General features: G+C 43.0%; 1 protein-coding gene across 13 annotated transcripts in view; it reads right to left on the bottom strand.

Moving 5' to 3' along the window:
• LOC118388822 (neurofascin) overlaps positions 1–14,657 on the bottom strand; it is a 156,106-nt gene extending 141,449 nt beyond the window's left edge. For 7 of the 13 annotated variants that reach the window (XM_052527117.1, XM_052527114.1, XM_052527116.1 and 4 more), the window contains exon 1: positions 14,391–14,656. The gene's annotated coding sequence lies outside the window, so the exon portion shown is untranslated. Of the gene's footprint in view, positions 1–14,390 lie in introns of all 13 variants that reach the window. The other 6 variants (XM_052527122.1, XM_052527120.1, XM_052527119.1 and 3 more) reach the window with 3 other exon arrangements.
• Positions 14,658–14,937: the final 280 nt, after the last annotated feature.

Below are 14,937 nucleotides of genomic sequence, written 5' to 3' on the forward strand. Positions count from 1 at the left end.
CCAACATTTCCTCAGTGAAAACAATGTCCTGAGCAAATTGGCTTCTTAACAAAAATATTGTACAACAGACCACATACAAACCAGCGGAGGCTGCTGAGGGGAGGACGGCTCGTAATAATGGCTGTAATGGAGCGAATGGAATGGCATCAAACACATGGAAACAATGTGTTTGATGTATTTGAGACCATTCCACTTATTCCACTCCAGCCATTACCACGAGCCCATCTTCCCCAATTAAGGTGTGACCAACCTTCTGTGGTATACACCCTGCACACCCTCATTGACAAACAAACAAAACAAAAGGAAAGTCTTATCACGCATTGTTGATTTCAGAAAAGCTTTTGACTCAATTTGGCATGAGGGTATGCTATAAAAATGTATGGAGGGGAAACATGTGACATTATCAAATCAATGTACACAAACAACAAGTGTGCAGTTTAGATAAACCCAATAAACCCATTTTCTTTCCTCCGGGGCCATGGGGTGAGACAGGGATGCACCTTGAGCCCCACCTTATTCAACACATACACTGAGTATGGAAAACATTAAGAACACCTGCTCTTTCCATGACATAGGATGACCAGGTAAATCCAGGTGACAGCTATGATCCCTTATTTATGTCACTTGTTAAATCCACGTCAATCAGTGTAGATGAAGGGGAGGAGACGAGTTAAAATATTTTTAAGCCTTGAGACAATTGAGACATGGATTGTGTATGTGTGCCCTTCAAAGTGTGAAAGGGCAATACAAAAGATTTAAGTGCCTTTGAATGGAGTATGGTAGTAGGTGCACCAATTTGTGTCAAAAACATTTTTTACGCTCAACAGTTTACTTTATGTATCAAGAATGGGTGGTGGACCAAAGGACATCCAGCCATCTTGACAAAACTGTGGAAACATCCCTGTTGCTTAAGAAAAAATATTTCTGTCAGAATGCAGTATAACTGCAGTATGCAGCAAAGCCTGTGTCCAGAATACGTTTTTTTTACTGCAGTAATTTTGCATCTTAACTGCAGTTAGAGTGCAGTCTAACTGCAGTACAGCGCAGTTATTCTGCAATTACTGCGTCCAAAATACCACAGTCGACTGCAGTTACTGTACTTTTACTGCAGTTTCAAAACGTCAATCTTTTTTTGTAAGGGGTGGAACAATTTCGACACCTTGTAGTCCAAGGTGTTGAAAGTTAAACTTTTCTGAGGGCAAACATCAACACCACAGGTAACTTCCACAAGGCTGTGAACGATCTAAGAGATAAGTCAAGAAGGGTCTTCTACGCCATCAAAAGGAACATAAAACTCAACATACCAATTAGGATCTGGCAAAAAATACTTAAATCAGTTAAAGAACCTATTGCCCTCTATGGTTGTGTCTGGGGTCCACTCACCAACCAATAATTCACAAAATGGGACAAACCCAATAGATTTGTCACGGATCCCTCTGGAACTTTCATTACTCACACCTGGCCCTTATTCCCATTGATTAGTAATTGCATAAGTGTGCCCTTTGTTCACCATCGTTTACTGTTAGAACGATTATTGTTACAATGTTCTTTGATTCGTGTGAGTACCTGTGCTATATTGTTTTGGCTTTCGTGCCACGTATATTGTGCAGATGATTATGAGTCTCGTCCTGTGTGATAATCATTGTGCGATTGTGTATTTATTCAAAGTACTCCTCTCTCTTTTGTTTGGATTTCTACCCTGTGTTTTGTATACGTGTTTGTTTGGTCTTCGTCCCCGTGCCTGTGCACGGCACGCTGTATATTGGGTAATGAATTTTTTAAAACTATTACGCATACCTGCGCCTGTCTCCCGACCCTTTATACCAACATGACATGAATATACTTTGTGTACAACGCAAAGTTGCCATGAGAAAAGGGCAACCAGTGGAGCACAAACAACATTGTAAATACCACCCATATTATCTGTTTATTTATCTTCCCCTACTATTCGTACTAAAATTATTTCCACATAGCTGATAATATAACACTTGAAATGTCTCTTTTCAACCTTTGAGTGCAACATTTCCTGTTAAATTCTGTTTTGTTTATTTAAATTGCTTTGGCAACGTAAAAACATTTTCCCCATGCCAATAAAGCCCCTTTGAATTGAAGGGAAGAGAAGAAGAGACGTAGCTGTCTGAACAGATACCTCAGAAGAGAGAGAGAGAACTGAGGGAAGATATTTTGGATGAAAGAAAGCATTGACATTTACAGTACAGTTAACCCTCTATGGTCCATTGAGCCCAAATCACAATATGGTCACTATAATGTACCATCAAACGAAACACTTCCACCAGTAAAATAAATTGAACATCACTTACAATCACTTGCTCCATCTTTCTCTCATTGATTCATCCCCATGTTCAGTGTTCCTTATTCTCTTTCTTAATAATCAATCCCCCCATCTTTTTCTCATACCCCTCTTAATTTTCCTCTTTCTTGGCCCACTTTCAGGAGAACAATGGAGACAATAGTACGTCCCCTGAGGGCAGCAGAGGGCCAGTTAAATTATCAAAAGACCCCAGCATCCCTCACCCCCCTCAGTCCCCACAGAGACACCCTCACACCTCCTCACCCCCGTCAGCCCACCACCACTGTCCATCTGCCGGGAGAAGAGAGGAGAGCGGGAGAAGTGGGAAGGGGGATAGAGAGGGAAAGGTTGGGGGACTGTAGATGGTGACAGACTGTAAAGATCGAGAGTGTGTGAGGGAGAGAGAGAGAAAAAGGGGGAGAGGAGATGAGAGGGAGACACTATGCAGGCTGTGTGTGTATGGTGACAGACTGCAGTCTCTCCCACTATCTCATTCCTGTTTAATTTCTCTCATTGTTGCACATGAGCCTGTCGCGCTTGTCCCTGTCAGCTGGAGAGTGATGGTTACACACACACACACGCACACACACACACACACACACGCACGCACACAGACACACACACACACACACACACACACACACACACACACACACACACACACACACACACACACACACACACACACACACACACACACACACACACACACACACACACACACACACACACACATTAAGGCTGCAATAGTCTTGGAATTTGAGGTTAAGGTAATTGGCCATGCCAGTGTACACGGTCACCGGCAGAACCGGTGGTGGTTATTACCTCTAAATTTAAGTATAGTATACAAATTAAGAAATGTCAGATTGGAGAGGAATGTCACATTTTTGTATTTACACCATTTAAAGTTTTTTTTACAATCACTTTGGCACTAATTTCAGAACCTTGATGTCATTTTTCAAAACTCTAGACACAAAACTCACAACCAATGATCAAAATGCTTTTAAAAAAATAAACTCTAACACTTTTTCCAATTGCTTGGATATAATACACATAATGTTAAGATCATTTGTTCATTGAACTAAAATCACCTGTACAGAATGACACAACTTAACATCAAAGTATTACCATTTCAAAATTAAATTCACACATTACATCTGAAATAACAAATTAAGAAATTTGAACCAGGATGTCCGTAGTGATGCCTCTAGCACTGAGATGCAGTGCTTTAGAGCGCTGCGCCACTCGGAAGCCCTGTTACTGTTGTCTTAGGCCTATAAGGCCCTATGTAAAAGGGGGAGGTCATAATTATGTTTGTACACTTGTTTACATGGATATGCTTCTTAATAAAACTTTTTTGAAACAGGCCATTACACATCATTTTTATCATGGCATTTCATTATTATTATTCAGATTATTACATCATAAATATGAATCTACAAATTAATAAATGCTAGGTTGGAGAGGATCTGTCACATTTTCATATTGACACAACATTAACGCATGACAGCATTATTATTATTATTAAATAAAGACATATTCCTACCTTGATGGTTGGCTTTTCTGCATCTAAAATTGTTTTTATACGGATCCTATTGTCACGCCCTGATCCGTTTCACCTGTCCTTGTGCTTGTCTCCACCCCCTTCCAGGTGTCGCCCATCTTCCCCATTATCCCCTGGGTACTTATACCTGTGTTCTCTGTTTGGCTGTTGCCAGTTCGTTTTGTTTCGTCAAGCCTACCAGCGGTTTACCCCCTGTCTATAGATTGTTCCAGTTTTCCGAGTTTTTACCATTTCTGCCCGCCCTGACCATGAGCCTGCCTGATATCCGGTACCTTTGCCCCACTACTCTGGATTACCGACCTCTGGCTGACCTGACCCTGAGCCTGCCTGATGTCCTGTACCTTTGCCCCACTACTCTGGATTACCGACCTCTGGCTGACCTGACCCTGAGCCTGCCTGCCATCCTGTACCTTTGCCCCACTACTCTGGATTACCGACCTCTGGCTGACCTGATCCTGAGCCTGCCTGATGTCCTGTACCTTTGCCCACTACTCTGGATTATTGACCCCTGCCTGCCATGACCTGTCGTTTGCCTGCCCCTGTGGTTACAATAAACATTGTTACTTCAACACAGTCTGCATTTGGGTCTTATCTGAAACGTGATACCTATTTCAAAGCAAAAAACCATTCACATGAAGTCCAATGGGTTTTTCTCCCACTTTTCCCAAAACATCACAAACCCTGCTGCTGCGGTCATTCAATGGCAGTTGCATTAGCATATGTTCTTCAAAGAGAGGATGCCGTAATGAGAGAAACAATATAGCCTAACCTACTGAAAATAGACATTTTACAACAGTAAATCACGAGAGGAGCATTTGATAATTATTAAAGAGTCCAGACATGCTACTTTAGGAAACTTTCTGAATGGTCATATTAGGCATATAGAGAGGAATCAGCGAAATCACACACATCACACCCCCGTAAAAGAACCTATCAATCAAAGCCACCAGCGTATGTCAAACACAAGAGAAAATACTTCTCCATTCCTTAAAATGTATAAAATAACCAAGGCCTACCTTAGGCTTTCCGAAAGTAGGCTATAAGATAATGATTTGACAAGGACAGTATGAAAGGGAGGGAGACAGCTATGCTGTATGTAGATGAAATTGACAATCATTAAAATAGAAACAAATACACACAACATGTCCATAGCCTAGTTATCAGCTTTGATTAGCCTATAAATGAAGAAGAGATTCCATATCAAATTACACCATGCCAGGTTGGATTGGACTGGCACACTGAACATTGTAAACTGCTGCTGAATAATTCATGAATAGTCAGGCACATCCAACTTTTTTTAATATATATATATATATATATATTTTTTTTAAAGATGATCGATTTATTTATTTGCTAGCGAGCAATGGAAATGTGCATTGTAGAAAATAAAGTCCACACATCAAACAATGTTTTTAGTGACGTGTGATAGCCCATAGGCTAGCGCTCCTACACCCCCACACATCCAGCTGATTAGCTGCTGGAGCATCATACGACAGCTGGAAAGAGGAGGAGATGTAGACAGTTCAACAGACGGACTAAGTTAACAAAGCAATTGCTTATAATCAATTGTAAAAAACACGTCCGCTATAAGGTCAACTTTATCTTCATGAAAAGAAAGTTCATCGTTTGTATATATATATATATTTTTTTTTAGGTGTTATTGTATGTGCATTTCAGGTCTACTATGGAGAGGGTCACGGAAAAGACACACACAGGGTAAAATGACACAGTACTGCTGACAATCGGAGCAAGCGTGACACGACAGTTGATAGTGGGTGTACTATACACTCCACTAGAATCTAACTGCATCTATAAAGACATTGCACGGCCATTCTGTCTACAGCAATGGCCCCTATGTCACTACAGGAAAACAGACCATCGTCATTAGTTACAATTACACTTTTACTGTAATTAATTAGAACTGCTTTATATACTGTAGCTAAAACAACCACCTGGAGACCACACACACACACACACACTCCTCCCTAAAGGAGGACTGTGACCCCTGACCCTATCCCATCAACCATCATTAACACTGCAGTGCTATATGGCCCACAGACACACACCTGCCTGAACAGGAGGGGTTTAAAATAACGCCGGTAGTAATTATAGACGACAACACTGGGTGTGACGTAGTGGAATAAGAACACAAAGGGAGGAATTGAATCGAATCGAGTCCCTCTCTTTTTTTTTCCCTCAGCTCTATCACTCAACAACCATGACAGGTGCCATCGTGACCCTTCTAGGTTTGGTTCCTCTAACCCCTCACCCATACAGTACACATAAAACTCTCTTCACCTCTCTCTGTAACCCTAGGAGTGGGCAATGGTCATTTAAGGGGTCAAAATACCCCGTCATCTCCTAACACCAAGGTGACAAAGCCAATCATATCAGGTGACACCCCCAGTCACACTCTCATTGATCCACTGATGGGTTAACGTAATCAATAAGCTACAGACAGCTAGCCGGGACACACAACCACAGACGCACATGTACACACACACACACACACACACACACACACACACACACACACACACACACACACACACACACACACACACACACACACACACACACACACACACACACACACACACACACACACACACACACACACACATGGCTGGGGGAAACCATGTGGTTGATGATAAATTCAGACAGAGGGAGGGTCTCCTTTGTTGGCAGGTTAAGGGACATTAGGGGTGGCAGGGTAGCCTAGTGGTTAGAGCATTGTACTAGTAACCGAAAGGTCGTTCTGCCCCTGAACAGGCAGTTAACCCTAGGCCGTCATTGAAAATAAGAATTTGTTCTTAACTGACTTGCCTAGTAAAATAAAGGTAAAATTTAAATTAAAACATTCAGACTGAAAACAAAAGTCTATTGTGGTGTCTGCTCCTCACCTGTCCTCTCTACCATAGTGGGAACACTGTGATAGGCTTATAAGTCAACAGCTGCTGGACAGGGTCAGAAGGAAGGTAGTTTTAGGACATTAGGCGTTTGATGAAGCCAGAACTACCTTGAAAGCAATGGCAATTGTTACTAAGTGGAGAACCTTGCTAAATAAATACAACGCAATGATCAATCACTCTCATTCAAATGCTTTATCCAGACCAAAGGTATCTTGTCATGTGATGATATTTTACAACATCTGATGAGATGAATGAACATCACCAAAGTGTGAGGAATGTGGTCAATGTCTTTATATCAAAACTACTTACGTAAAAAGCAGGTCTTCATGTCATTGATTGGTTGATTTGACAAGGGAATCAATTCCGAATAAACAGGTGCTTTTAGGATAAGAGCGCCATAAAAACATTCATTTTCATCGGTTTCCTAATATTTTCTATCGTCAAATGAAAATAAAGTGAATATATTGGAGTACCAGCATCTACAATAGCCCGATTTCCTGCACTCACCAAGGGGTCATACATGTCTGTGGTGAGGAGCGTTAGCCAAGGGCCTACAGACAGACTAGTAATGATTAGAGGATTTACTATAGGCTCATTTCCTCTTTGAAGAACGCCAGATGCTACCTACAGATGTGCCCTAATAAAACTAACCAGCACACACACACACACACACACACACACACACACACACACACACACACACACACACACACACACACACACACACACACACACACACACACACACACACACACACACACACACACACACATGCACACGTACAAAATATGCAGCTCCAAACATGTATAAACAGGATAGAAGAATAAAAGAACATAGAATAGAACGCTATCATTTAGTGGTGTGTGCTTAGTTATATGTGGTTTAAGAATAGAATAGGTATAGCCACCATAGGGTAAACACAGTGTCTAAAACAAAGATATATTAGTAACTTATCTGAAAACATTTAGTTTTCCTGCTGTGCTCTTGTCGTTATCAAAGCTGAAAAGTCCCCTGTCGGATTTGTCCTTGATGCATCTGCATGTCTTAAAGTGACAGTGTTACGTGCAGGTGTGAAGCAGAAGAGTGCACACACACACACACACACACACACACACACACACACACACACACACACACACACACACACACACACACACACACACACACACACACACACACACACACACACACACACACACAGGGGAAGGGGGAGATGCACCTGGTAACTGGAAGTAGATACAGTGCCACAGATGGTGAAGTCAGCAGTGTGTGTGTGACTCTGTGTGTAGCTGCCTTCTACTGTGTGTGTAACTGTGTACTTGTGTGTGTGTGTGTGTGTGTGTGTGTGTGTGTGCGTGCGTGCGTGTGTGTGTGTGTGTGTGTGCGTGCGTGCGTGTGTGTGTGTGTGTGTGTGCACCCTGCTCTGCCCTGAGTGTTATTATTAGTGCACACATCAGAGTGCACCAGAAACGATTCACGTCTTTAGGCCAACAAAAAAAAACATTGCTACTGTCATTGAGGGTTTGAGGGACTTTCAGAGCAAATGAGACCACGTAAAACGAGTCCTCTATAACAGTATTTTCTAGTACTGTAAGTGTAGTCCTCTTTCCCTGCTAGCTTTGATGCTATACTTCAGAACCTATCAATGGACACTTTGTTTAGGTCTCTTTGTGTCTCTGTGAAAAGAAAACATACACACGCTACTGATCAAAGGAGGGAGAAACCGACAGGCAGACAGGGAGATGGCCACGGGCGTCAAGTGCACTCCTTTTATGACTTGCCTAAACTTTTTAGAGAGATTTGAATGTTGTATAAATGCTACACTGTACTGCCCATGTGGCTAGCAAGTCATCCAGTTGTCTTTGTAGCTTACTTTGTGTTTGTATTGTGTTTGTTGGCAGCTCATGGAGCTCCTTTCGTGCACCTTCTCACTCTATCACGAGGCACACCTACGGACATGTCCGTATACATGTCATTTTGTCAATGTATTATTTTGTTTAGTGAGAACTCTCTGGTTCCAACCAGTTAATTGGTCAATTGGTGCACCCCTATTAGTTTAGGCAATGATTTTGCCCGGAGAGAGGTTCAACGAGGTTACAACCAGTTAATTGGTTATGTTCAACATTTTGTTTTGTTTATTTTTTGCAGACATTATTATTTACCTCTACCACTGCTACCACCATCACTATTTTGGAGATAATCCTCCTGCCTGCCTTTAAGACCGTTCCCTTTACACACACACACACACACACACACACACACACACACACACACACACACACACACACACACACACACACACACACACACACACACACACACACACACACACGGACACAAAACATAGAGTAACCTTAAGACATAATGCACATTGTATTGATCATATCAGCAATGCACATTTTACACAGAATAACCCTTAGTCATCCTGTCTGCTCGATGTAAGGGCTTTCTCTTTCTCTCTCTGTGCCTCCAGACTGATGTCTCTGTGGAGGCCTGAGTGAATCCTGGAGCTGAGCCAGTGTTCCTACCACCCTACAGGCAGCTCCTCCCTGGGTCAGAGTCTACAGGAAATTCTCCTCCCTCCATCCCTCCCTCACTCTCTCCATCCATCCTGGCTCACAGCCAGACGATGCGCTTAAAAGTGACCTCGCCCAGATGCACTTCTCTCTGTCTCCTTCTCTCTCTCTCTCTCCGTTCCCACACCTCTCCCTTTCTGCTCAGCCCTTCCCTCAGGAAGAAGTTGCTATTTCGTGTTTAAAAATAGAAACTGGAAACAAAGACCTCTGGATGGTAAACCTGAGAGGGCATGGGGGAAGAAGGGAGGGGGAGGGAGGGAGGGATGGGGGGAAAGAAGGATGGAGGAGGGGGAGGGAGGGAGGGAGGGAAGAGAAAGACAAGTTTCTCATGATGGGATGACTCAACCTATGAAAGGATGCATGTGTTGTGTGTGTGTGTGTGTGTGTGTGTGTGTGTGTGTGTGTGTGTGTGTGTGTGTGTGTGTGTGTGTGTGTGTGTGTGTGTGTGTGTGTGTGTGTGTGTGTGTGTGTGTGTGTGTGTGTGTGTGTGTGTGTGTGTGTGTGTATGTGTGTGTATTCTAGCTTTTAACAAAGCACAGTGTATGGATCAGACTGTATCTTCCTGACCTACAGAATGAGACTTAAGTGCCAGGTCTGAACTAAAACCTGCAGTTCTTCTAGCTGTCTGGCTCAGTCCAATGCCAGTTGAGCCACTGAGAGGACAGCAGGCTTCTCTAATGCAGATTTAATTGACCTATCGTGGCGCACCTCCACGGGTCTACCCTAGGACTGACTGCCATCCAGTGCTCCAATCAGCTGACAACATGCCAGAGACAGGGATCACTGGGAAAGAGGCCATATGGTCCAAACACAGTGTGAGGAACTGGGATGGGATGGTCAGGTGGACAGGGTGTGTGTGTGTGTGTGTGTGTGTGTGTGTGTGTGTGTGTGTGTGTGTGTGTGTGTGTGTGTGTGTGTGTGTGTGTGTGTGTGTGTGTGTGTGTGTGTGTGTGTGTGTGTGTGTGTGTGTGCATATATATATGTATATATACAAACAAATACATACATACTGGGTATGTATAGATGCACCTGTAAGCTCTAAACTAAGCCAACACGGTTTCTGGGTTTGACTCAAGACTGGAATCAAACAAAGGGCCTGTGAGGTAATGGTGGGGAAACATCTAGGATGTGTTTACAAACTCCCCTGGGGAGCAGGGTCTATTGGAGCAAACCTGAAATGTTTGACTTGATCCAGTTCAGATGTCAGCCATTAACATCCAGAAGCCATTCAGCATTGAGACACTGGAGGTCTGTTCTGCTACCACTCACATCAGTGGAGTAACAACAGAGTTTTACATGGAATATCAGCACCTGGTGGTGAAACATATGTACTGCAACACAGAGAGAAATCACAATCCACCACTAGAACACAAGACCTCCATTAACCACTAGACTCATGAAGACAAAGAAGTATCAGGAGAGCTTCAGGTATTCGAAAACCACAGATCCTCCTGGAGGGGAATAGTAATAGAAAATCTAAATAAAATATTCTAACCACAAATAGGTACTAAGTAGCATAACAAATCAAAGTCCAAGCAATTGTGTGGGTTTGAAAGTTAAAAAGCTTTGAATGTGTGAGCTAAGATATTATTAAAATACACCACTAGACTCAGTCTGGTACTGTTGCCCAATTCCAAATGGACTCCTAGCCCCTTCTTGATAGGCAGGGTAGCCTAGTGGTTAGAGCGTTGGACGAGTAACCAAAAGGTTGCACGTTTGAATCACTGGGCTGACAAGGTACAGAATCTGTCATTCTGCCCCTGAACAGGCAGTTAACCCACTGTTCCTAGGCCGTCATTGAAAATAAGAATTTTTCTTAACTGACTTGCCTAGTAAAATAAAGGTAAAAAATAAAATAAATCGGAATAGATTGGATAGGTGTTAGCAATGTTAATGCCCTCTTGACAAACAGGTGGAGCTTTTGCTTGCATGTCTTTATAGCCTGACGACATCCGACTCCAGGGTTCCGGTTTCCCTTTATGATGAAGCAGTGTACATTTTTGTGTGTGTGTGTGTGTGTGTCGTGTGTGTGTGTGTGTGTGTGTGTGTGTGGTACATTCTTATTGTGATGGAGCTACTGTAGATATGCATCTCCTAGAGCAGTAGATTAGAAATGGAAACAGTTTCATGTATACTGAACAAAAAAATGTAACCAACATACAACCATTTCAAAGATTTGACTAAATTAAAGTTCATAACAGGAAATAAGTCAATTGAAATAAATTCATTAGGCTCTAATCTATGGATTTCACATGACTGGGAATACAGATATGCATCTGATGGTCACAGATACCTGAAAAAAAGCTAGAGGTGTGATTCAGAAAACCAGTCAGTATCTGGTGTAACCACCACTAATCTTGTGTAAGTGCGACACATCTCTTTCGCACAGAGTTGATTAGGCTGTTTATTGTGGCCTGTGGAATGTTGTTCCACTCCGCTGCACAAAGTTGCTGGATATTGGCAGGAACTGGAGAATGCTGTCATTACAAGTCGATCCAGAGCATACCAAACATGCTCAATGAGTGACATGTCTGGTGAGTATACAGGCCATGAAAGAACTGGGCTATTTTCAGCTTTCAGGAATTGTGTATAGATCCTTGCGACATGGTTCCGTGCATTAACATGCTGAAACATGAGGTGATGGCAGTGGATGAATGGCACAACAATGGGCCTCATGATCTCATCACGGTATCTCTGTGCATTCATATTGCTATAGATAAAATGCAATTGTGTATGTTGTCCGTAGCTTATGCCTGCCTATACCATAACTCCACGGCCACCATGGGTCACTCTGTTCACAACATTGACATCAGCAAACCGCTCGCCCACATGACACCATACATGTGGTCTGTGGTTGTGAGGCATTTTGGACGTACTGACAAATTCTCTAAAACATAGTTGGAGGTGGCTTATGGTAGAGAAATTAACATTAAATTCTCTGGTAAAAGCTCTGGTGGACACTCCTGCCAAATGCACACTACCCCAAAAACATGAGACAAAACTGCATATTTCAGAGTGGCCTTTTATTGATCAGTGTCGATCAGTAGCAAATAATATGGTAATAGATCTATGTTTCTATGCTTCTGCATCCAAAACCTGATCTGTAAGGTCATTAGTGCAAGCTGAGTATATATGTGGTCAAATAAAGTCAGTGGGGGCAGGATTTTCTCAGTTATACAGATAAAATATTTAAATCAAATTATGTCTAATTAATTTGTTTGTTCAGTGCAATTCAGACAAGGGTCCTTCGTTCCCTCTTTCCCTCCATTCCTCCATGCTGGCTACCAATTAAGACCAACTTCCTTCCTTAATAGAACAAAGGAACATTTTGTAATTCTATTATTAGATAAGGAGAGATTATCGTTTTTTAAGACTGTATGTCCGTCTCTCTGTCCGTCTAATAATGTTGCTATCTCCATTGTGATCCACAGCCATGCTCCTCTAGTATTTCTATTCAACAGGAATTTTTCACTCTCCAAATCATCTGAGCTCAGTTGTTCAGTCCATCCGTCAGTCAGTCAGTGTGTCTGTCAGTCAGTCAGTTAGTCAGTTAGTCAGTCTGTGAAGGGGGTCTTTGTTATAGTTCCAGCTGACATCTGTCCAGTGCTGCTGCTGTGTTTAAGCTGTCCCAGAGATGGCCTGCTGGGGGGGAGAGAAGAGGGACAGATGTTCCCCTCTATAGCCCTTATGTAACGCCATCAAACACAGGCCACAGCCCAGGTACTGATACACACACATATGCACAGTTGCATACAGAAATATACACACACACACACACGCAAATGCGCACACGTACACACACACACACACACACACACACACACACACACACACACACACACACACACACACACACACACACACACACACACACACACACACACACACACACACACACACACACACACACACACACACACACACACACACACACACACAGGGTAAACACAGCTACAGCTAATACAGCCCTGTCTAGGTTAAATAATATGCCCCAACGTCACATGACATGATAGCTCATCATATGTATTTGGCCCTGCAGTGTAAGAGGATGTTTGCCCTGTAATCTGATCACAGGTCAGTTATGCATTCCCCCTTTAATTATGTTTAGGATTGGAGGTGGATAAACCCGATCCTAGATTTGTGTTTTAATGCAAGTTCTACCCAAAGCATATTGGGCCTACACTACACACTGTCCTCCCTATATGCAGGTGCACAAAAACCCACACAAGAGATAGGTTATTAGTTTGCTCCACTTAGACAGCAGGCAAATGAAACTCAGCTGAAGCAAAAGGCTATACATGTTGATTTCCACCCAAATGTATAAGCAGTGAATAGGCCTAGTTAATTAAACGTGTGTCCTTACACAGAGGCCTTGCGGATGGATGAATCAGAACGCCCAACAAAATACTCTCCCATGAAAGCCAAGGGACCATTGGCTGGTTTGGTGACATGACCTGATTCAGATAAACAACCCGATCCCCTGAATTATCTCTCCATGACCAGTCACTCACTCTCACTTCAAGGAGCGCTAGTATCATCCTCCCTCTCTCTAGGATCATTTACAGTACCAGCCATCTCTGCCCGCAGCCCCCTGGCCTAACAAAACAACCCTGCTAACAACCATTCAATAGCTCGTTTGTCTCCTCTACAGCTCGATATTATGTCAAACGTCACAACTACCTACAAATACGTAAATGTGATGGGTGTGTGGAATAAACGACTGTACTTTCCATAGATTCTGGCCCTGTTTATAATTTGCGCAGAGCAGCAAAAAATCACCCACCGCAGCATCTTTCAGCGACGCGCAGAGCATTGGGCTCGGCTCGGCCCAATTCCCGGCCAGGAACGACTGCAGATTAACGACAAGGCCAGGGCTTTACCGACAACCTCTACCGTCTTTACCGAAGACGCAGCATCCCTTCACACCATAATTTCATCTCCCCATCTCCAACTCTTCATAAACCCGCTAGCCGCTAGTCAATATTATTAGAAGCCTGTTAGATGAATATAGTGCTGCTGTTGCTTACCTGTGCCGTGACAGTAGAGATATCGCTGTTTCTTCTCCTCCTCTCCGCGATGTGTGTCAGCTCTGCAGTAGCGTATGCTGTGTATGAGAAAGTGTGTGTCTGTGCTCTCTCCTTTCGTGTAATGCGGTACAGGTCTCTCATGGATTCTCTCCTACCTCTCTCGCTCTCTCCGTTTCTTATTCAGTCTCTCTCCCTGTTCCTCCTCTCTCCCTATCCGTTAAGCCTCAATCGCATCTTCGACTGGAGCACGCTGCTATCGGGAGGAGTGCAAGGCGCGCACCCCGGGTACCACTGGACAGGTGTTAATGGGGGTTAAGGGGGGAAGGGAGGTAAACTGGTGACAATAGAAACCTTCTGGTGCGGTGTTATTTGTTGAAGGAGAGGTGGAGGTTACAGTGAATAATTAGGTCATATTTGGTTGAGACGTTGATCAATGAGATTAACACCTATTTTCACCCACTCAAAAAGACATCCAAAAGTTATTTGAATTTCCAATGTGTTATCACTATGCTTTCAGCCATCGAAAAGCACAACTAAATTCCAATGG

Source organism: Oncorhynchus keta, chromosome 10 (assembly GCF_023373465.1).
Source record: "Oncorhynchus keta strain PuntledgeMale-10-30-2019 chromosome 10, Oket_V2, whole genome shotgun sequence".
Classification (NCBI taxonomy): domain Eukaryota; kingdom Metazoa; phylum Chordata; class Actinopteri; order Salmoniformes; family Salmonidae; genus Oncorhynchus; species Oncorhynchus keta.